Source organism: Nicotiana tabacum, chromosome 3, assembly GCF_000715075.1.
Source record: "Nicotiana tabacum cultivar K326 chromosome 3, ASM71507v2, whole genome shotgun sequence".
NCBI classification, from domain to species: Eukaryota; Viridiplantae; Streptophyta; class Magnoliopsida; order Solanales; family Solanaceae; genus Nicotiana; species Nicotiana tabacum.
The window spans coordinates 94,992,185-95,014,829 of record NC_134082.1 but is presented as its reverse complement, the minus strand read 5'-3'; the positions used below and the strand labels follow the sequence as shown (position 1 = coordinate 95,014,829).

At 36.5% G+C, this 22,645-nt stretch overlaps 1 long non-coding RNA gene across 1 annotated transcript; it reads left to right on the top strand.

Annotated features, from left to right (window-relative positions):
* Nucleotides 1-12,781: 12,781 nt before the first annotated feature.
* Nucleotides 12,782-19,857, top strand: LOC107824368 (uncharacterized). The gene is made up of 4 exons (XR_012707664.1): nucleotides 12,782-12,997; nucleotides 13,648-13,722; nucleotides 17,202-18,618; nucleotides 19,607-19,857. It is a non-coding gene; the product is annotated as an uncharacterized LOC107824368 (long non-coding RNA).
* Nucleotides 19,858-22,645: the final 2,788 nt, after the last annotated feature.

The window sequence follows — 22,645 nt, the reverse complement described above, 5'->3', positions numbered from 1 at the left end:
TCAAGATTCGCCCTGTTTTCAACCCATTCTCAACCATTTCACCGATTTTGATGGCTTCGGAAAACGGCTTTCCCATTGCAGACATCATGTTTTGATAATAATCAGCCTCTTGGGCTTGAATGAAGACACTGACCATTTCTGTTTTGTCTATTGGAGGCTTGACTCTGGCCGCTTGTTCGCACCATTTGACAGCATACTCTCGAAAGCTCTCCGAGGACTTCTTCTTTAAATTTGATAATGAATTCCTGTCAGGGGCAATGTCGATGTTATATTGAAACTGCATGACAAAATCCTGAGCCAAGTCATCCCAGATATGCCAACGAGATATATCCTAATCCATATACCATTCAGAAGCAATGCCAACCAAAGTCTCTCCAAAGTAGGCCATAAGAAGCTCTTCTTTTCGCCCGCTCCCCGCAACTGGTTGTAGTACCTTTTGAGGTGGGCAATGGGATTCCCATGCCCGTAATATTTTTCAAACTTTGGGGTTTTGAAATCTAAGGGTAGATGTACGTGCGGGAACATGCACAGGTCAGCATAAGATACGCTCTTTTGCCCACTCAGACCCTGTATATTTTTGAGACTTTGCTCCATGCTTCTCATCTTTCTGGTAATTTCCTCTTGTTCAGGTATTTTTTGGCTTTTTCCTGCCCTGCGATAAACTCGTACCGGGGCGGCTGAGGGTAAGCATTGGTAGTAAACTGGGTAGGTTCCAGTGGGAAAGATGGTGCTTGAAATGTGAAGGAAGATGAATCGAAGTTAGGCATGGGTAAAGCAGGTTGTGCCATAGCTGAACAAGCTGGAGCGGTGAATATGTTTGAAGCTGCACCTAAAGCTAACACCTGGGGGCGAGACTCAGAAGGTGTTCCAGCAAAGTGGGCTGAAATGGTAGGATATCCCAGTGGGGTATTTTGGATAACTCATGGGGATGTTGGAGGTCCCACTTGCCCTGGGAAAAAGCTCAGGGAATCCAGGGATCGCACTTGGTAGTTCTTTTCCATTGGCCCAGGCGTCCCACATTTCCATCATGCGGAGACGCAGAATTCTATTTTCCTCAGCAGTTGCTGACGCAGAATTTGGGATGGTCGAGATCGGACTATCCTCTGGAATAGGAACTGTTGGCAGAGGAATTTCTGAGACATTTCAATGCTTCCTTTTGACCTTGTGAAGTATGAATGTGAAGACAGACTACCACAAAACCAACCACCTTACTATAGAACCTAACTTAACAGTAAACAACAAACCGGTCAGTTTGAAGCAATTAACACATAGGTAATCGCATGTTGGGGTGTGATGCACCTATACAGTTAAATGTGTTTCTACATGTTTCGTAACGGTTGCATGTTTTATCCCGGCTCTGCTTATTTTCCCCAATTTTCTTTTTCTTTCCACTTTTGGCTTTTGTACTTCTCCTTTTATTCCTATTTTCCACTCTTTTCTTTCCTCTCTTTCCTTGCTTTTTTTTTTGTTTTTCTTTTGGTTTTTCTTTGGCTCTCTTTTTCACATCCCTCTCTTATTTGAGTTATTTACAAAAATGTGACCGGATCCGATGAGGATTACCTACTTATCACGATGTCGCGTGAATCAGATCATTACGTAGTTCAAGAAAAACAAATGCGAAAAATAAAGAAACAATTTTTGGGAATTTTCAAATTTTCATTAATAAAACTCCTAAACTTTCTATTACAAAAGACTTCCAACTACTCATTTTCTTGGAATTTTAAAAACTACCAACAGACTCAAAAATAATTTCCAAAATACAGACTCAATAAATGAAAAATCATGAATATATCAATGCTTCGACTCCTGGGGCCAGTGGGACATCATCCGGTCTCACGGGCCTACGTGTGAGATACCCTTGAAGCCGCTCCAAATCACTCATTATCTGGCGGACAAATGTCATTACAGTAGCGAAGAAAGTGGTCTGAGTCATATCCTCACATGCGTGGCATTTCATGACGATATAGTAGGCAATGGCTCTAACCCTCTCTCAGACAATACCCTTTTCCTGAAGTAAATGCCCGATTTGCTGATTCCGAGCTTCCAACACTTGAGTGTCATGATGATTTTGATTTCGCAATTGTTGCATATCTTCGTCCATTTGGGCCATCAGAGCATAACAATGTTCCCTATCGGCTTTAAAATTCCTGGCCTATTTGTCTGCCTCATTTTCAAGGGTGGTTAGCTTTCTCTTTAAATTGGTGATTGTCCCCTCATATTTTCTTTTAATTTATCGCACAAACTCTGCCCGCCCTTCTGCATTCTCTGCCAATTGTGCTCGGACTTTTGCTAGACTAGCCTCAGATTTTTCTAGGTCATCTTGACACTCAAGTACTTTCTTTCTCATACCGCTTATAAGCATTTCATCTGCCCGGCTTCTTTCCAGGTTTCTAGCAACTATTCTCATTTTATGGATTTGAGCTTTGAGAGCTTCGTTTTCCTGAGTTAGCTTTTTCTTTTCCCCTTCATCTGTGGCAGCTTGGATATTGTGGCCAAATTTGAGGTCCCTGATTTGTCCCTCTAATTTACTTATCTTGGCCCTATAGCTTTCTTCTTTTGCCAACCAGCCCCACTGTTCCTGCGAGTCGTTAGTGAATTGTTGGACATGGGGTCTCTTAGCAGGTCTCTCGGGCTCTCTAGGAATTTGAAACCTTTTGCCAAACCAAACCATATAATTGGGGTCCACCTCACCTCTAGCTATATCCCGCACCATAGTCTTGGGTTCGAGAAATCTGCACTCATTCCAAACTTGGCGAACTCTTCCTTTTGGAAATACAGCCTTTGGGCCCAATTCGACGACATGTACACTCAAATCTTCGTCATGGGGGACGGTTTGAAATCTTCCCAGTTGGCGCAAAACCCTATGAGGAGTATATGGCTGGATGCTCCGGATGCCCATTAGGAGAAAGTAGCACACTTTAGCTGACATGTATACGACTTCGGTGGCAGGGAGCCATCCTAACGTCCACTCAATTTTATCCGAAGTTAAAGAACTCAAGTATGCAAACCAAGCTTCGGTACCATCTGGAAATTCAACCCCCACCACTCGGCTTTCAAATTCTTTGATGCAATCCAAACCGGTCATGCCGTAGTTCATATACCCGACACGGTGGCAGAGATGTTCCAGTATCCACAATTGTAGTAGTAAGTTGCAGCCTTGGAAGAATTTTCCCCCTTCTCAACAGATGGTCAAAGCTCGGTAAATCTCAGATAAGATCAGGGGAACCAAAGTGCCATTAGCTTTCTTGATTGCGACATCAACCATTCCCACGAGGCCCAATTCTATGTTGTCGTCTTTTCGCGGACATATTATAACACCCAAGAATGCTACTATAAATACCAAACCCCGCCTTGCCTCCCATTTATCTTTATTTCCGGCATGGGTCAGACCAGTATTCGGTGCTTCGAAACCTTGGGGATTGCCATAGCGTTGGTACAGGAACTGGAAAGTGCAAAACCCTTCAGATAAATTCCCATCCTGAATATCCCGGCTAATACTCAACATATCCAGAAACTTGTGAGGAGATACTGGTCTCGGTGACACCGGGTACCGACTTCTAAAGTTTCCGCTAAGGCCGGCGTAACCCACGATTTCCTCTAGCGTGGGTGTGAGCTCAAAATCAGAAAAGCGAAACACATTGCGAGTCGGATCCCAAAAAGATATCAAGGCTTCAATCACGTCCAATCTTGGCTTGATGTTAAAAAGTCCGACAAGACCACCCAAAACTTTTATCACAGTTCCTCGGCTACCTTTTCCTAGGTCATTCCACCACATGTGGAGCTGTAAGGGGATCTCTTCAAGAGCTGCGAAGGGTTCGTTTTCATCTGTGCTCATCCTGCACATTTATTAGGGTGATTTAATTTAAAAGGTTATGACTCATTTTGACTCAAGAAAAGGTTATCACTATTTTTTTTAAAATTTTCATAAAAAATCCGGCTTTGCAAATACGGTCTTTCAGTACTTTGAGGAAGAAGATTTTAACGTTGTGTTTGCTAAACAGCCAAAACCTTAAAAAAACTACTAAAGGTGGCTGTTCTTGCAAAAACGGCATTCCGGCCCCCTTTTGAGGACATTCAACTATTTTAAACAAGAATGACATCACCTTACTTATTTACAATCAAAACAAAAAAATATTGGTCTTTTGGGCTATTTTTACAAAAATGAAGTTGGACCCGATGGGGGTTGCCTACGTATCCCACATCCGGTGAGAATAAAACTGGCGTAGTTCGGGAAGACCAGAAATAAAGTAAATAAACTAACTCTTTTTTTTAAACTGGAATATTTTAATTTCCGCAAGAAAGACTTATAAAGAAGAAAGAAAATATTTTTGATTTCAATTTTATTTTTTTTTGGGAATTTCGAAAGAAGAAAGATTTTTTTTTTTAATTTAGACTTTTATTGTTTTTTTTTTTGGAATTTCGATTGAAAAAACTTCTAAAGAAGAAAGAAAAATATTTTTGGAATTTTATTTTGAATTTATGAAAGAAATGCTTCTAAAAAGAAATATTTTTGAATTTTGAATTTTCTTTTCAATTTTGAAAGAAGAATGAAAATATTTTTGAATTTTTGGAAGAAATTAAAAGAAAATATTTTTGTATATATATATTTTTTTTATAAAACAATTTTTAAAAACAATTAGGGTCTAAAGAAGCAGTAAAAGAAAATATTTTTGTATATATTGTTTTTAAATAAACAATTAGTTTCTAAAGAAGCAAGTAATGGAAAATATTTTATTTTTTTTTGGATTTTTTGAAAATTGGAGTCTAAAAAAAGACTTTTCTAGAGAGGAAGTAAAGGAAAATATTTTTGAATTTTTTTTTCGAAATTTATGGGCCAGAACCGATGAGGTTTGCCTACGTATCTCACATCCGGTGAGAATCAGACCCGCGTAATTCGCCAGTTTTGACAGAACAGGGGAAACATGGCAGTTGAAAACTTTGGCTCATTTGGAGATGACTTCTTTTTTTCGGAATTTCGGCAGAGTTTCAGAATTTTCTAAATACCTACCTCTCACTCCTATAATATTATTATTATTTTTTAAATATGTTTTTGATTTTTTTTTCGATTTTTTTAATATTTTCTTCCTCTGTTCTAGAAGTCGGTCAACATGCAAGCCGAAACAAACAGACGCGCAAGTAGCACGTAAGATGCATCAGGATGGTCTTTTTCATTTGGGTACACCTGTCCTAGACAGACCCAACTCCTGTGTTGAGTCTCCAAGGTCAAATGCATGTGATGCAAACAAACGTTCCTACTAGGGTGCCGACATGAGGCTTGTTATACTAGGTTTAAAAGCCTGGGTTTATTGTTCTAGACCTGGCTTACCCGAGCGGACAGCTCGAGCCGGAGGGGAGGGCAGCGTACCGGGAATACAGAAGCTTCACCGGCTTTGCAACTTGTCCGAACCTCGTTCTAAAATTGGGATAAGACTCTAACAGAAAAGAAGTCACACGAAGTGCACACTTCCCAGATGATTTAGAAGACTCAGAGAGAGGAGGGTTTCGTAGCAATTTATATACAGTCCAAACAATATCAAAGCGGTAAAAGCGGCATTTAGCACATTAGGCTCAACATGTAAAAATCAAATAAAACAAGCCAACTATAACAGTCATTCTAAGCTCGAATTCTTGAACCCTGAACCAGAGATTCTGGGTTCCCTCCCCAGTAGAGTCGCCAGAGCTGTCACACCTCCTTTTTACACACCCGAAGGTAGTACAAGAGAGTTTTTTCAATTAAAGTGACATTATTCGAAATGGGATTAATTTATTCAATTTTGTTCAAAGTCGCCACTTGGGATAGTTTATTTGGTGTCCCAAGTCACCGATTTATTTTAAATCTCAAATCGAGGAAAATTTCGACTTTCCTTTTTGAAGTTTGCGAACCAGAAATTCTGAATAAGGAACTCTGTTAACCCGGGGGAAGGTGTTAGGCATCCCCGGATTCCGTGGTTCTAGCACGGTCGCTTAAACTATTATAACTGGCATATTATATGATTTTAATACATGTTTTAAACTATTGTGCATTTTTTTCTTATAACCGCTTTTATTTAATTATTGTTACATATTGCGAATCATGTCACGAGAATCGTATTCACGATCTACAACATGTTTAATTTTTTTTAAAGATTAAATTGTGGCCGGGTCACATAACTGTACCCCCGGATTTTAGTAACTAGGTGTCACAAACTACGTTACGGGAACCGTACCCGTAGCTATGACAATTATTTAATTAACGCACCTAAAGTAAACTACGAAAGTTCAAGCCAATTTTTATTTTTTTAGCTTGCGTTTTCTATCTCTTTTATACATACACGAACATATACATACTTCAAAAGTTTTTGTAAAAAAGGAAGATATATATTTAAATTTGCTCGACTTATGTAACTTAATGTACAAGTCATGAAAATACATAGACTAGTAAAAAAGGATTGGATAAATCAGGAGGCAAAAAGTCCAAGAACAAGAAAACGTGAGGCAGAGAGGATAGGGGGGCAAATTTTGACGTTAAACTAATCAAATAAATAAAGTAGATTGTGGTTGTAAAAGCTGGAGTGCACAAACAACTCATTAACAAACTATTGAGGAATCATTATGCCTACGAGTTGAAACATGTGATACTATATATCTTTATATTTTTGCTACTAAAAAAAACTATATACCTCATGATGCCGCTTATCTTATTTCTGAAAGTGGAGTATAGAATATAATTTACGGCTTGTTTACTATTAAAAAATAACCATTGCTGGCCATCAGAACCTCGATTTAAGAGCAAATTTGCTTGGATTTTACTCTCTTCCTCGATGACAAGAAGTGGAAATTAAAGAAAATGAGTAAAGACTTCCAAAGCAAATAACAGATTCCAAAATCTTTACAGCATTTACTTTGTCAACATTTAACCTAAAGTTTAACATTTTTGATTCATTACACTACTTTATTCAAATGGAAACCAAACATTCATCCATGACACACTAGAATAGCAGAAATCGTATTTTTGAGCAAATCCAAAAATCTAAAAGGAATTCAATAACTTTATATAGCCATTCAGCAAAACATAATACAAAGGATTTGGGATTGACCTAACAGAGTTAAGCGGACACAAAGAGATAAGCCAAAGAAAAGCAGAATCCAAATCACATGAGGAGCTCAAGAAGCAATTTCAATAGTAGCAACAGAGCAGCAAACCTTTACCCGAATCCAGCTGAAAATTTGAATTTTGAAGCCTTTGCTTTCAGCTCTTTTGAGTGTGAAGAACTTTCAAAGTGAGTCTCTCAAATGTTGGGTGTGAATTCAGGTGTGCATTTTCAGAGAAGCTTCCGTGGTAAAATGAGTGTGTGCGGCCGTTTTTCTTGGGAAGAAAGGGTGAGATCTGTTGTATTTTTCTGTTGCTTGGAGGAAAAATCCAAGAAGAAAAAAGAGAGCTCCCTTGTAAAATGCGCCCTTTTCTATATATAATTTTTTTAAGGTGAGGTCTTGATGTGTGTTATAGGTAGAGAGAATGATGAAGAGTGGGTGGAGAAAATAATTTTTGGGAGAGTGGAGAACATGAGTGGGGAAAGTGGGGAGAGTGGGGAACATGAGTGAGGAAAATGGGGAAAGTGGGTAGTGAGTGGAGAAAGTGGGGAAAGTGGGTAGTGAGTAGAGAAAGTGGGGAAAGTGGGTAGTGAGTGGAGAAAGTGGGGAGAGTGGGGAACATGAGTGAGGAAAATGGAAAAGTGGGTAGTGAGTGGAGAAAGTGGGGAAAGTGGGTAGTGAGTAGAGAAAAGTAGGAATAAATTCAAAAATGATCAAAAATAAGTTGCTCACATCTACCCCTTTCAAAAAGTTCTCAACCACAGACCCCCATGGCGTCTTCTTCTTCTTCCCTTCACCACACACAGAAATCGGCCACCCCTCACCTCCCTTGACCACGTCGACGCCAACTCCCTTTCCAAAATTCATAGCCATCCTTCCAATCTCCTTCCTCATCTCACTCATGTGTTCTCTGAAGATACACATGCACATCATATACTAAAAAAATGAATGAGTTTGGACTTTAAAAAATCTGAAAACTAGATCTGGGTTTGTGTAAGCTATTGAAGTTCAAATTTGTGATTATGTTGATGATTTTGGCTGTTTCAAAACTGTTGAGCTCTAGCTTTAAGTGGCAGACCTTCATTTGTCAATCTCAGTTGTTCTCATTGTCTAGGTACATGTGTATATCTCTATTACTTTTAGTTGAAATCATTAATGAAATTTGAACTGTTTTTTGTCTAATTTTATAAGTATAAAATGTTTAATGACTGAATTTGTTTGAGAACTTCTTCTCTACTAATCTCTAATAATAGTAGTGTGTTTAGTTGACCAAGTAGGCGTGTTAAGCCCGCCCCGATTGATATAGCATTTAAGTTGATTAATTGGATGGGAAATGAAGGTTAAAACTAGCTATTACTATAAAGGGGCGATTACTATTTTTTTTAGTGATTGATTCCCTTAATTGAAGTTTGTGGTCAATTCTGGAAATGACCGTGTATGTATACGTTATTCAATCCATATGTGATTGTATGGTTGTTGATTTCTATTTGTTGAAATTGGTTATTAGTTAATTCTTTTTTTAAAATAGTTAGACATAGATACGCTCAGATTTGAGAGGGCTTTCGAAAAGCTGCCATGCCATTATTTGTAACATGAGGGCACATATCTGTGTAGATATTCAAACTGCTACAATCGCCCAATAGATCAAAATTGAATTTGGAAGGCAGGTTGTAAATATAGTCAGATGGGAATCGATATTCTTTGGGCTAAAAAAAAGACTAGGAGAAAAAGAAACCAAATCATCAAGGATGTTGTAAAAGAACAAGGATTTTCAAATGGGGTTGAATATCTTTCAACGAAGTAAAATTTTTCTTTCTTGATTCGTTTTCTTCATCTTTCTCCTTTGTAGAAAATTTGAAATTATTTTTTTCGCCACATGATGGACTCTTGATTACATGAACAACCCCATAAATATCGTAGTTTACTTTAGATGCAATTAATGAATTATCGTGACCATGGGTACGGTTTCCGTGGAATGGTCGCGATACGTAAATCCTAATTCGAGTGTGCGTCACGTGACTCAATCGTAACTTCAATAATAACTAAATTAAACATGTAGTAGATCATGGGTACGGTTCCCGTAATGCAATTCGCAATGTGTACAAAAATAAACGATTGCGCGATATTGTGACTTGTTCAAACAAATTCCATAAATCATTAAAAGCGGTTTAAAAAGTCAAAAAATGCACAATAGGTTCTAAATATGCAATAAATCAGATAATTAGGCTAAGTATTAATAGTTGAGTGACCGTGCTAAAACCACGAAACTGTGGAATGCCTCACACCTTCTCCTGGGTTAACAGAATGCCTTACCCGGTCTTCCGTGTTTGCGAACCATAAATAAGAGTCAATTTCCTCGATTTGAAATTTAAAAATAAACCGGTGACTTGGGACACCATATAATTATCCCAAGTAGTGACTCTGAAAAATAAATAAATTATTTCATTTCGATTAATGTCACTTAAATTGGAAAAACTCCCTACCCTTCCCCCCTCCCGGGAAAAAGAATGTGTGCCAGCTCTGGCAACTCTGCTAGGGAACATACCTATAATCTCTGGTTCAAGGTTCAGAATTCGAGATTAGAATCACTGTTATGCTTGGCTTTTATTTATTATCTGATTTTTTCGTGTGTTGAGCCTAATATGCTAAATTCCACTTTTTACCGCTTTGATATTGTGTGAACTGTATATAAACTGTTACAAAACCCTTCTTCTCTCTGAGTCTTCTAAATCTTCTGGGAAGTGTACGCTGGCGTGACTTCTTTTCTTTAGAGTCATACCCTAATTTAGAATGAGGATCAGATCAGTTACAAAGTCGGATGACCTTTTGGTTATCGGTGCATTCCCGGTACGCTGCCCCCCTCCCGGCTTGAGCTGTCCGCCTGGGTAAGCCACGTCTAGAACAATACACCCAGGTTTTTAACTTAGAATAACATAACCTCATGACGTATCCCTAGTAGGAACGCTTGTTTGCATCACGTACATTTGACTTTGGGGATTCAACACGGGGGTTGAGTCCGTCTAGGTCAGGTGTACCCGAAGTAAAAAAAAGACCATCTTGATGCATTTCACGTGCTACTTGTGCATTTATTTGCTTCGGCTTGCATGTTGACCGGCTTCTAGAATAGGGAAGAAAAATCAAGAAAAAAAAACAAAATTAAGGTAGGAGAGAGAAAATCATCCGTCTCTGAAAATCATGGTGTTCAAAATATCTCAAAACTATGTCGAAATTTTGAAAAAAAAAAGAGAAGAAAAAGTCATATTTTCCAGTTGCGTCAAAACTGACCGAACTACACGGGTTTGATTCTCATCGGATGTGAGATACGTAGGTAAACCTTATCGGTTCCGGCCCCAATTTTAAAAAATCCAAATTTTTTTTAATTCCTTCTTTAGAAGCATTTCCTTAGAAAATTCAAAAAAAAAAAAAGAATTTTAAACTCAAAAAAATAGTTTCCTTCTTTCTTAAGTCTTTCATACGGAAAAAAATAAAAATAAAAATCAATCAAAATTCAAAATTCAACGGGTTTCCTTTATTTTGAAGTATTTTCCCCCAAAATTCAAAAAACTCAGAAAAAAAAGAATCCAAAAAAATATATTCTTTTCCTTCTATAAAAGTCTTTCTTTCGTAAACATCATTAAAAAAATTGAAGTCCAAAAATATTTTCGTTTTTCTTTAGAAATACTTTTGTAAATTAAAAAAAATTCTCAGAAATCCAAAATATTTTCTTGAAAGTCCCTCTTTCAAAAATTAAGAGGCAACATCCAAAATCAAAAGAAAAGGAATTGTTAAAAGTCTTTCTTTCAAAAAAAAAAAAAAACAAATCAAAAATCAAAAATCAAAAATCAAAAATCAAAATCCAAAATATTTTCCTTGTTAGAAGCTTTTAAGGTATGATTTGTCTATTTAACATTGTTGAATAAATTAATAAACAAAAATTTAGCTCATTTACTTTGTTCCTAATATTCCCAAATTACGCAAGATCTGTTTCATGCGGCGTCATTATACGTAGGCAATCCCCATTCGATTCGATCATAATAAAAAAAATCAAGTGAAAAATAAAATGAAAAAGAAAGAGAAAGTAAAATTGAGTGAAAAAGAAAAAAAAGAGTGACAAAATAAATGAATAAAAGAGTGACAAAAACAAAAGGAAAAAAAACCCGGCAAAAACAAAATGAGAAAATCAATACTAATTAAAGAGAGGCAGAAATGAAAGAAAAAGGGTTACATAGTGAAAATAGGATTAGTTCAAGTCGGGATGAAACATGCAACCGATCAAACACATGGTAGAAGCGTTTAATTGTTTAGGTGCATTGCATCCTAGCGTGCGATTTCCTATCTGTTAAGCGTCTCAAAACTAACAAGTTTGTTGGGTGTACAAATTAGCCAGGTTCTGTTCAGGTGGTTGGTTTTGTTGGTAATCTAGCTTCCCATCCTTACTTCACAAAGATCTAAAGGCATGGTTCATATGGCCTCGGTCCTACCATACTATTATCCCTTTCAAGATGCTGCTTATGATTTGGCACCGCCTTCCTATGCGGTGATGAACACGCAACCTTACATGCCGCCACCACATTATACACAAAATCGAGCTCCACCTCTCAGAAATGTCCGTCCTTACCAAGCTCCATATAATCCCTAACCAAATGTATCCCAATACAATTCTCGCCAAAGAGAGTCTTTCAGAAAGAATCAGTCACCCCTATTGGTGAACCGTATTCAAGCTTGTTCCAAAAGCTAATCAGGAAAGATCTATTGCAGCCAGTGGCCCCGAACCGGCCAGACCCCGAGTCTCCCTCACACCGAGCTGATGCAAGATGTGAATACCACTCTAGAGCAGTGAGACACAGTATAGAGGACTGTTGGACCCTCAAAAGGGCAGTTGAAGATTTGATTGAAGCTGAAAGAATCGTTCTTCGGGACGAAGAGGCTCCTGATGTAACAAATAATTCGTTGCTTGCTCACAACACCGGGCCAATAGTCGGAATGATTTGTGAAAATGAGGATTTGATCTGGCACTGAAGGCCTTTGCAGCCACTGCCGAGACAGAGGAAAAGCCAAAAAACGGTCGCCAAGCCTAAAAGATCCCTATCAGACGGGAGTCTCGGTAGCCAGTTTTGCTATCCTTTTTGCGTCCGGATTATCTCAGGGTGTGATCCGGATGAGTTTTACTTTATTGTCTTAATTCCCGATGTAAACCCTTCTATCTTTAAAATTCAAAAAAAAATCAAAAAGAAAAATCGAATGAAATTAATATTTCATTGTCCTAGAATGTCTCTTTTCTTAATCTTGTCACTTTTATTATACTCTTTACAGTTCTATTAAGTGCAGATTTCAATTACATGACATGCTTGCGGACTTCATGCCCAGATTTTAAAATGCTGTCAAACTTCGAAATAATGAATCAAGAATCAGAATGCAATGAAGATAGGTTTAAGGAAATAAAACAAAGAATCGGAACAGCTAAAGGAAAATCACTACTATAACAAAGGCCTTTAACGTCAATTATTTAGCGGCAATAGGGTAATTGTTGCTCATAGATTCTTTAAGCTGAAATATTAGCGGCATATGATTATTGGCCAGTAAAAGATATTCTTTAGTGACACTAAAAAAAATGCCACTAAAAACCATTAACTGATACCAATTTTTGTTATTTTAACTTTCCCTCCGTACAAAATAAAATAAAATCTTCCTTCCAATATTTTGGGCAAGAATTAAGTATTCCCTCTGATTAGAAAAAAGAAATCTATTCCCTTCTGCCAATACTAATTTTGCCAAAAAGAAAAAAATGCGACTAAACCTATTCCATTTCAACAGTTTCCGGCCTGCGAAATCGCTCAAGTTAACAGTCTCTGGTTAACAAAATTGTTGCGGCCTGTGACATTCTCCACCTTGCCACAGCTCCGACGATCATCTTCCCAAATCCCAGGTAACTTTCTCTTTTTCCCCAGGTAAATTTTGCGAAATCTGTTGTTAATATTCTTTCTCTTATCTGTCTTCCCCAAATCTGCAAAATTTTGCAAAATCTTCCCCAAATTAGCTAAGAATGAGAGCTCTGATTTACGAATCATGAATATATCGGAGTTTAAGGTAAGAAGAATTCCGTCATGCCTGCTAATAAATCAATATCAGTACATAAATTACATACGTCAATGGGTTGCAACTGGAAGGCGGTATCTACTCTTTGGACTTTAGGGGCATAAGACGATTAATGCCGAGTTTAATTAGTCATGCTTTTGACTTGCTTGTCTTGTTGTAATGCCATATTGATTCACTACTTCCAGTATTATGGCAAATAGGTTGATATAGTTTAAGCTTTCTCCTCAAATCTGTTTCCTTCATGGAAAATGGATTCAAGTTATATGTTATTTTCCTTGTTATAAATGCAAAGAAGAAAACATTACAACAATATAGACTTGGACAACTTAAAGAAGAAAAGAGAATGCCCTTAACTTAATTTATCTGTTTGCATGTTTTCTTCAATATATATCGGATCTTCCCCAAATCTGCTCGATTATGCTTAATCATCCTTGTCAATCTTCTCCCTCTCATCTATCTTCAACTTCACTTTTCGTGTAGGTTTCAAGATTGCTGCATAAATCATTATTCTCCTTCACTTTCTTGTCTTTATCGGAGAAAAATTCTGCTTACCAGGTACTAATCCGTACTTTCTCTCTCTCTCTCTCTCTCTCTCTCTATATATATATATATATATATATATAAACCACTCAGCTTGATGCCTTGTGGTGAATATATAAATAATAATCCAAAATAGGAATCCAGTTAATACAAGATACGTACAAATGGAAGGAAAATGAGCAAAAGCAATTAAATCTAACTATTACAAATGCGAAATACTGGACATATTCCAGATTTAGGTGATTTTTGTCTCCTCTATTCAATTGCATAACCTCCACGTAGCACCTCCCGAGCTCTCACCTGGCGCCATGTTTTGCGATTGAACTGTGAGTGTCCAAGTATCACCAATTAGTTCTTGTTCTGCCAAAATACGCAATGTTAATTGCATTCATCTCGAGGATTGTAGTCCGGACTGTCTGTAAAAGAGTTCTGGTTTCAGTGGTGTCATGTGTGGCCTGATTCCGATTTTGTTGTGGCTTTTAGGGTAGTCTATTTCCAGTTTCATGTTTGCACTATAACATAGTACTCAGATGGATTGAATTACAGAAACCCATTTGAAGCTACCTCGGCCATGACTTTGTGATATCTTCTTGGAATCAATTGTTGTTTGCATAACTCGATACAGATAAGTATCTTTTAGAACTTTTGCAGGCCTTTGTTAAGTTAGTTGTGGTCTTCTCCAGTCACTACAGCACCAGTTACTTGTAACCAAGATGGAAGAATGTGCATTGTTTCCTCTATTTACAATAGCATTGAACTCTTGTGTTTGGTTATCCATTGATCATCAGAAAATTTCCATTTTGTGCACTGGTATGTATTTTGCCATCTGATAAAATCAGTGTCACTAGAAGCCTCCCAGTGTTGTAATAGCAACATTTGCACGTCAATATGGGAAGTTTCTTTTTGCAATTTTAACCCTTAGATTGGTATTTGTGACTTGTCCATTATTAATCTCCTCCCTGCTGTAGGAAGTTCTGTGAAAGAGTGAAATTGAGTTGTCTTTGCAAAAGAAAAGGCAATGTTAGCTATATAATCTACTAAAGTGTTTCCTTCTCCGTAAACACGTTGAAAGATCCCATTGAAATGATCCCTCAACGCCTGAATCTTCTGCACTTTTGCCCTTATAAACTAAGGTGGGTCCCATTCCCTTTCCATAATATTCTTCAACAACAAGCAATCTGTCTACATCAATGTTGCATACAAGAAAATCTTATTTCCTCACTTCTGGTGGTAAATTGCATATCCCCTATCACTATTATCAGAGTATCTGAAACTTCTATTACGGCTGTAGTTTCAACTGCCTTTATCTAGTAGGTTTTTGTACCACAATGTATAGTTGCAAATCTGATCGATATGTAGTAGGTAATAATATAGTTCCTGAGTTACTAGTTTTAGCTCTTCTCATTGCTTAATAAACTAGTAGTAGTAATCTAATGACAATGATGGGATATCTTCAGTTTGTCATTATTTGTTACTTTCAGTGTAAACAGGATCTTACGCATAGAGCAACAATCTGGATAACTTAAAGGTTTTCCATGTTATTAACTTATTATCAATTTACTACGCTGCAAAATACAATTAGTTGAAGTGAGCTATACGATATTCTCTGCATTCAGTATAGTCTGTTCAAGGTAAATATCATCAAATTGAAACTATCTACAATAGGAAAGAAGTTCTTAATGTGTAAAGGTTGTAAAAATAAAGTTAGCTGCAGTTTTTAGTTTCCTTTAACTTAGCACCACACATATCCAAGTTGGGTAATAGCTGGATGTTACACTTGTAGCATATGTTTGGTTACTTGATTTTAGTTTTGAGTTTTGTACTTGTAGCTTGCGGAGTTATAAAGTTAGGAAAAATTACATGATGTAAGGTCATTCCCATAGTGATCACCAAATAAAGAAGCTGATCCTAGTGTTGGATTGACTAGGTATAAACAGTTAAGCTTCCAAAAAATGAGGGAGCACAACTCCCTTTTTCTTTGTCCCTTGGCCTGTTAATCCTCAATGAATTGTTTGGTTTTAGTAAGTAGGAAAACTTCTAAACACATTGAAGCATTTTCTATAAACACACGTGTGTTTGTTGGTTTCAATTGATTTTGCGATGTATCTAAGTGAGCCGTCAATACTATTGATAAACTTGCTACTTGCACATATTTCTGTTTAACACTGTTGTCAGTATGTGCAAAATTGGCATAGCAAAGCCACAAAATATCTCAATTCCCATTTTTGAAAAGAGAGCTTGTGGGTAGCCTTTCATAGTTGAAATTTATTTAGTGGGAGAAATTCTTCTCTTGTGTCTTGTAAACCGTAAGCTTAATTTCGGTAGCCTCCTGATATTTTATATGACCAAAAGCAATTATATAGTGCAGGACTGTCTGCAGAGATTCAATGAGCCTAGCTTGTTACTGCAGATCTTAGGATTGTTTGCAAACATGGTCTGGCATAAAGTGAATTTCTAGAGGAAAAGCTACTTCATATTAATGCTGACTCACCTTTGGTTTCTCAAATATCAAGTCATCAGGGGATAAGAAACCATGTAGCATGGCAGATCACATCGTAATATTGTCTACATAATTGATAGAATTCAGCACGATGAATGATGAGTCACAAGTACATATCATAGGAAAAAATCTGCATACTAGATCCTTGCTTAGTCTAGCCATCTCCGCATTGGATAGCAATACCTAAACCAATTTCTCTGGTAACTAACATGGTCTTGCCTATACCTTGTTTACTATATTGGGCAACAAGAAAAAAATTGACACCTAAGGCTTGGAGCAGAGGTGAAGAGAGGACAAGGGGAGTTCAATAATTCTCTATTACATAAGCACACAAGAGGTAGAGAATTCTATTCATATTTGATAATTTCAAATATTATACACGGGGAATGAAAAGACGGACTATCATATATTTACTAGATTTGCTTATTTTTGAACAGATACAATCACTAAAACAAATCAAAGAAGCCTCTGAAACACAACAACAACAACAACAACCCAGTATAATCTCACTTAGTGGGGTCTGGGGAGGGTAGTGTGTACGCAAACCTTACCCCTACCCTAGGGTAGAGAGACTGTTTCCAAATAGACCCCCGGCATCCTTCCCTCCAAGAACTTCCCACCTTGCTCTTGGGGAGACTCGAACTCACAACCTCTCGGTGATGTTTCATTTAGTAAATGATGTAAAGGAATGCTGTAAAATTGCATGATTTCTATTATGAAGTAGGTTCTTGAATAAGTGATTGTCCGTGTTCTCTGAGTATACTCTAGTCTTAGATGTTTCATTGTTTCATCTTCTTACTGTTTTTACTGTGCATAAACCGAGGTTTTATCATGATATTGTTAACAAATGAGACAAATCATACGCAAATATGCTCCTAATGTATTGATGACTCAAAGTAGCAATTGGCACCTCATGTGAACATAAACTTTAAACATTTTAATGAAATTCTGATCATATAAAAGTATTGTTATCTAACATGTTAATATTTATTAGGTCCCCGACGCCAACTGTGGACATGAACGAGTACCACAAATATCAAGGATACCTAGTGTTACTGAAAATGCTCAACCTTCTCACGATACTGCTCATCTTTGAGTTTTCCTCCTTCGATTTTTATTAATTTGTTATAGTATTTGGGCTTACTTGAATGCTTCTTGCTTTTATATATTTTCTTTTCTCACTGTTGGTTTCTGTCTCAACACTATATATCTTTTACCATTAGAAATTGTCTTCTGTGTCTTCTTTAGACTATTACAATTAGAAATAGTCTTCTGTGTCTTCTCAATAATATTTTTATTAATTTCTTACTTTTAGCTAAACAATATATATCTTTTACAATTAGAAATATTCTTCTGTGTCTTCTTTAACCTCTTCTTTACATATTGTACTTTTCATTACCTAATAAGCCTCTTAAAGTTTGTGACTTTGTTTAAGATACCTAAAATACGTTGAAGAATAAACTCCAGATCTTCCATGTTTGATGGCTATGCAAGCACAAATTGTCTAATAATTCTGAGGACCTACAAAAAAATAATCTGCTACAGTAGTTGAAGCCTCTTCTCTGGGGCCTATCATGAGTTAAACAATATTTTGAGCACACTGGCTCGTGGAGATGTATTGATGATAAGAAGCATTAGCCTTTAGAGGGGGATTTTCAAAAAGTGGTGTAGGGAATTCATGAAAATATAGGTTTTTAGCTGTGAGGGTCAATACTCAAAATCATGGACACAAAACTTAGCCTGACGAATATGAGTGGTTGCTCCAACATAGTGTACCGGGATATTATATGAGGAGATAAGCCTAGGAAGGTGGAGAAGCTGGTTGAGATGACCTTGTGCTGAAAGTGGCACCATTAAGATAACCACTTGTGCATCTTGAACACCATTTTGGTCATGGCTTTTTGTGTGGTAGTTCTTAGCCATTGGGAAGGTATAGAATTTTTGCAGTTTTATGAGTGTCTGAAGCTTCCGAAGTGTCTTGAATAATATGCAGGTGAAAACGTAGATGCTCTTATAAGGATTATGTCTAATGCATGAATCTAATGACTAGTACTTGCTGGCGGGCTGCTAAAATTATATTCACATAATTTCACTTCTCTTATTTTACAGGTTGATGCAAAGTATACTACTTAATTAATTCAGTCACAATCAGTTTTCTTTATTTTTTTCCCTATATAAAACCACCAATTAGTGGCTATAGAAAAAAAAGTATAACCTCAATTCTCTATGCAATGAATTTGTGTCGGAAAAAAGTGTTGTATGCTCACAATTCAAATATATCATAGTATATATTTATAGCCAGCTTCTTAATTTTCTGTTCGAGAACTCTTGTGCCAAAGGAGACTGAAGAGTCAAGATTGAATTGATTACAAACCTTTTCCACATGTTGTTGGACAGGCTCTTCACAATAGGTATCATTAAAAACACAAATATGTTATTTACAACTACTCCTATGTTATGTTCTGAGTCAAATCTTTCCTCCGAATCATTGTAAAAAATAAATATATCTTTTACAAGCCTGAGCAATAAAGCAATATCATTATTTTTTTGTGGTCCTCAGTACCACTATCTTAATAATCTGCTATCATAGGACAATAATATTCCATTATTTATGGGAGCAAAATCTAGTCAAGGAGCAGATATAATAAACTGCATTTTTATAGTTTTGTGTATTTTGAACAGTTGCAGTAGCTTGCTCCATTATTTGGTAAGATACCCGTTCATTGTATATATGTTCTCACCAATTATTTGTTTTCTAAAAAAAAATAATTTGAGACACCAACTTGGTAATATAAAATCATCTCAAGTGAACATGTTAGGTGATGTTTTAGTCTTCTAAATTATCTTTCATGATTCACCAAAATTTTCTACAGTATTTTGTAACAAGAGCTGATAGGAAATTACATCATTTTTATACTTCTACACTATAGAATCTTCTATAGATCCATATATCTATAACATGAGATATTTCATTTAATTTAAGAAAATGATTAACAATCATGTTGAGGGGATTAATTTGTTGTTTCCCCAGGTTGGAATTTAAACTGATGGCTTAATATTTTTAAGCTTCACAAAATTCAGAATTATCTGATAAGTGATGATACATATGCTTTAAAGAGTCTTACCCAGAAAACTCTGCAGCATATGAGTGAGCTTTGAATTCCTGTTGTACATAGAGGGCCAATGTTATCTAAAGAAAAGATAGTAGTAAGTGGTTATCACATGCACAAATAAAAGGAAAAATACTTGTATAATGTGAGTTGTCTTAGAGGCTAGTGCAAAAATGTCATCCCCAAGTGCAGACAGTGACTTGTTTATGAATTGTGATAGTGATGGAATCTTCAAGATGTATTTTCACATTGTATTTTATTTTCTGACACATTTATTTTATAATTTCAGGTCATACAGTTTGATATTCGATAATTTAGCAGGTGGACAATTTCAAAATGATGAAAAGTTGCGGAAATCATTTGAATACCATCATTCGCCTGGATTAGTTATATAATGACATTAGCTATTTAGTTCAAAGTTCACACAATATAGTTTAGTTAATATGACATCAATATTTTTGATTAGTACTTTCTTTTGTTTGTTAAGATTTAATGAGATATATTTTATTTTTTTTGAATTAAATATAATATATTTTCTTACTTGGGTCATATTCTTGATGAACGTAGTAACTATTATTAGTGGTGGCTACACTATTGCTATTATCGCTTGCGACTTTTAGTGCTAATTTAGTTGGATATACCACCTATATAAATGGATAGATGTTTTCACAAGGGTATTGCAGCCGTTATAATTGATATAACATAATTACCGTTAAAGATATTGATTTTTAGTGGCAATTTAGTTAAACATATTAGCCACTAAAATGGATGCTAAAACGACAAGCTAAGATATTTTCATAAGGGATACCATGGCCATATTAATTGCCAAAAATAATTGCCGTTAAAGATGCGAACTTTTAGCGACAGTTATTTTGAATTTAGCGGCTATAAAATAGATAATAACGGAGTATAATTAACCGTTATGGATTGGATTTAATAGACATTATAATTGTCGCAAACAATTGCCATTAAAGATGCGAACTTTTAGCGGTAATTATTTTGAATTTAGCGGCTATAAAAATGGATGTCAATGGAGTATAATTAGCCGTTATGGATCGGATATAGTAGCCATTATAATTGCCGCAAATAATTGCCGTTAAAGATAATAATCTTTAGTGGCAATAAATCATACCTTTTACCAGCTTTTGTGACAATAGCCGCTAAAGGCTTTGCCGACTCCAGCTTCAACGGCAAAACACTAATGGCCGGTAAAAGATATAGCGGCTATTGTTATTGCCGCTAAAGCCATTTTGTATTGCCGCTAAAGCCCATTTTTCTTGTAGCGAATTGGTTCTAGATTGGAAAGGTCCATATATTACAACAAGAGCATTGCCAAAAGAGTGCGTTGTGCTTGGGACGCATCGAAGGAAATGTCCCTGAAACAACCGTCAGTGCAAATGTAGACAAAATGTATTATATTTTATCCTCTATATGGCATTAATGCTCCGATTGGGATGAAGAATGCTTTCTGTCTCACTATCCAAATAATATCAACCCTTTGCAAATCCTTTGAGCCGGTTACTCTTCTTTGATTACCCTTTTTGGAACTTGAAAGTGTTATTGAAAAAAAATTTAAAAAATGAAATGAAATATGGAAAAAAATGAAAAAGAGAAGAAAAAGAAAGATACAAAAAATAAAGAAGAAAAGATAAAGAAAATGAAATAAAAAATGAAAAAATAGGAAAAAGGAAAGGAAAAAGAAAGATAAAACAAAATAAAACAGAAAAAAATAAAAGAAAATCAAAAAACAAAGTTCCTTCAACTACTGTGAGCACGTGATTTTTGCTTCACGGAAATTATTCCAAAAGAAATCGAAAAAAAAAAGTTACCTTTGGGTACAATTTTGAGAATTTACGTGACATTTTGGTAATTGTTTTGTCCGTGAATGTTTACCTTGTTGTAGTTAATTCAAAAATACAAAAATACAGGTCGCATGCATATTTAAGATTTAATTGTGCATTTAGGAATTAATTAAACCATAATTTGGTTTTCAAGGGGAAAAATCACAAAAATATGCATTTTTATTTTATCTGTCGTCATTGTGTGATTTTATTTTAACTAAACGTTTTAATTTGTGTGTTAATTATTGTTGAATGGTAATTAATATTTGTGTAGTTTAATTTTGGTTTTAATTTAATTAGAAATTTTTGTTTAAATTAAAAGAATGAAAAGGGAAGAAAATACCGGATTTGGGCCAAAAATTCAATTGAAAATCAGGCCCAATCCATTACATTTGACCCAGTCCACGACCTGGGCTTCCAAACGACGTTGTTTAGGTGTATTTGATCTGAGCCGTTCGTCTCACTTCATCTAACGGCTCCAGGCTTTCCCAGATACCCGACCCATTTCACCCAAAGACCGACCCAGGCTCCACGCGAGACCAAACGACGCTGTCCCCTTAAGTGAAGATCAAGGCCGTTGATCATCAATGATCCAACGGCCGAAATTCAACTCCCCCGTCCCGTATATAAACCCTCATCTCTCACCCCACGCCCCCGTAACCAAACACCCCCTGCACCCCTTCGTCTCTATCAATTTAGAGACGAAACCAATCAGCAAACCCTAGCCGCCGTTGAACCCCTAAGCCTGAAACCCGGCGGCAACGATTCCGGTGACCACCAAATTAACACCCCTAGTGCACCTCGACCCCCTGGACACGAATCTACAAACCGTTTGGCTCGAATCAACCTACATCGTCTCGAATCTTCATCTGAAGATTCGAGCCAAACCTCAACCTATACTAACCGACCCCAAATTCACACCAGTTACTCCCCTGACCTCCCTCGTGACCAAACCAAGCCTGGTTTGGTTCGAATCGAACCAGAAAAGCTCGAACCCCTAATCTGAGCCCCAAGAACCCTAGAAATCCAAGAACCAGGAATTTGTCCAAATTAGCAGAGGGTGTGGGGTCTAATAGAACTTACTCGAAGTGTTCTCCGTTGAGAACACTTGATTAAGGTCCATTCGACCTCAAAAAGTTCAAGTCTGAGTTCGGACCTGGGTCATCTAGTTTACTTGAGGTATTCCTTTTCCCTTTCTGTTTGTTTTATTTTTTGTTTGTTTTGTTATTCGTTTGTGTGGTTAGAATGATTTTATTTCCAATTTCTGTGCTTTGTTCTTCCTCTTCTCCAAATCAGACCTATTATTTGGTCGAAATTTTCGTCTGTTCATTGTTAAGTGTATGTGTTAAACTATATAATCGATTGGAATGAGTTTGGTCGATTAATTAGTTTCCAGGATAATTCCCTATTTTGTCAGTACAACTTGAATCACCTATGTGTACTGTTCGATTCTGATCATTAGCTATTGACTATATATGTTGTAATTC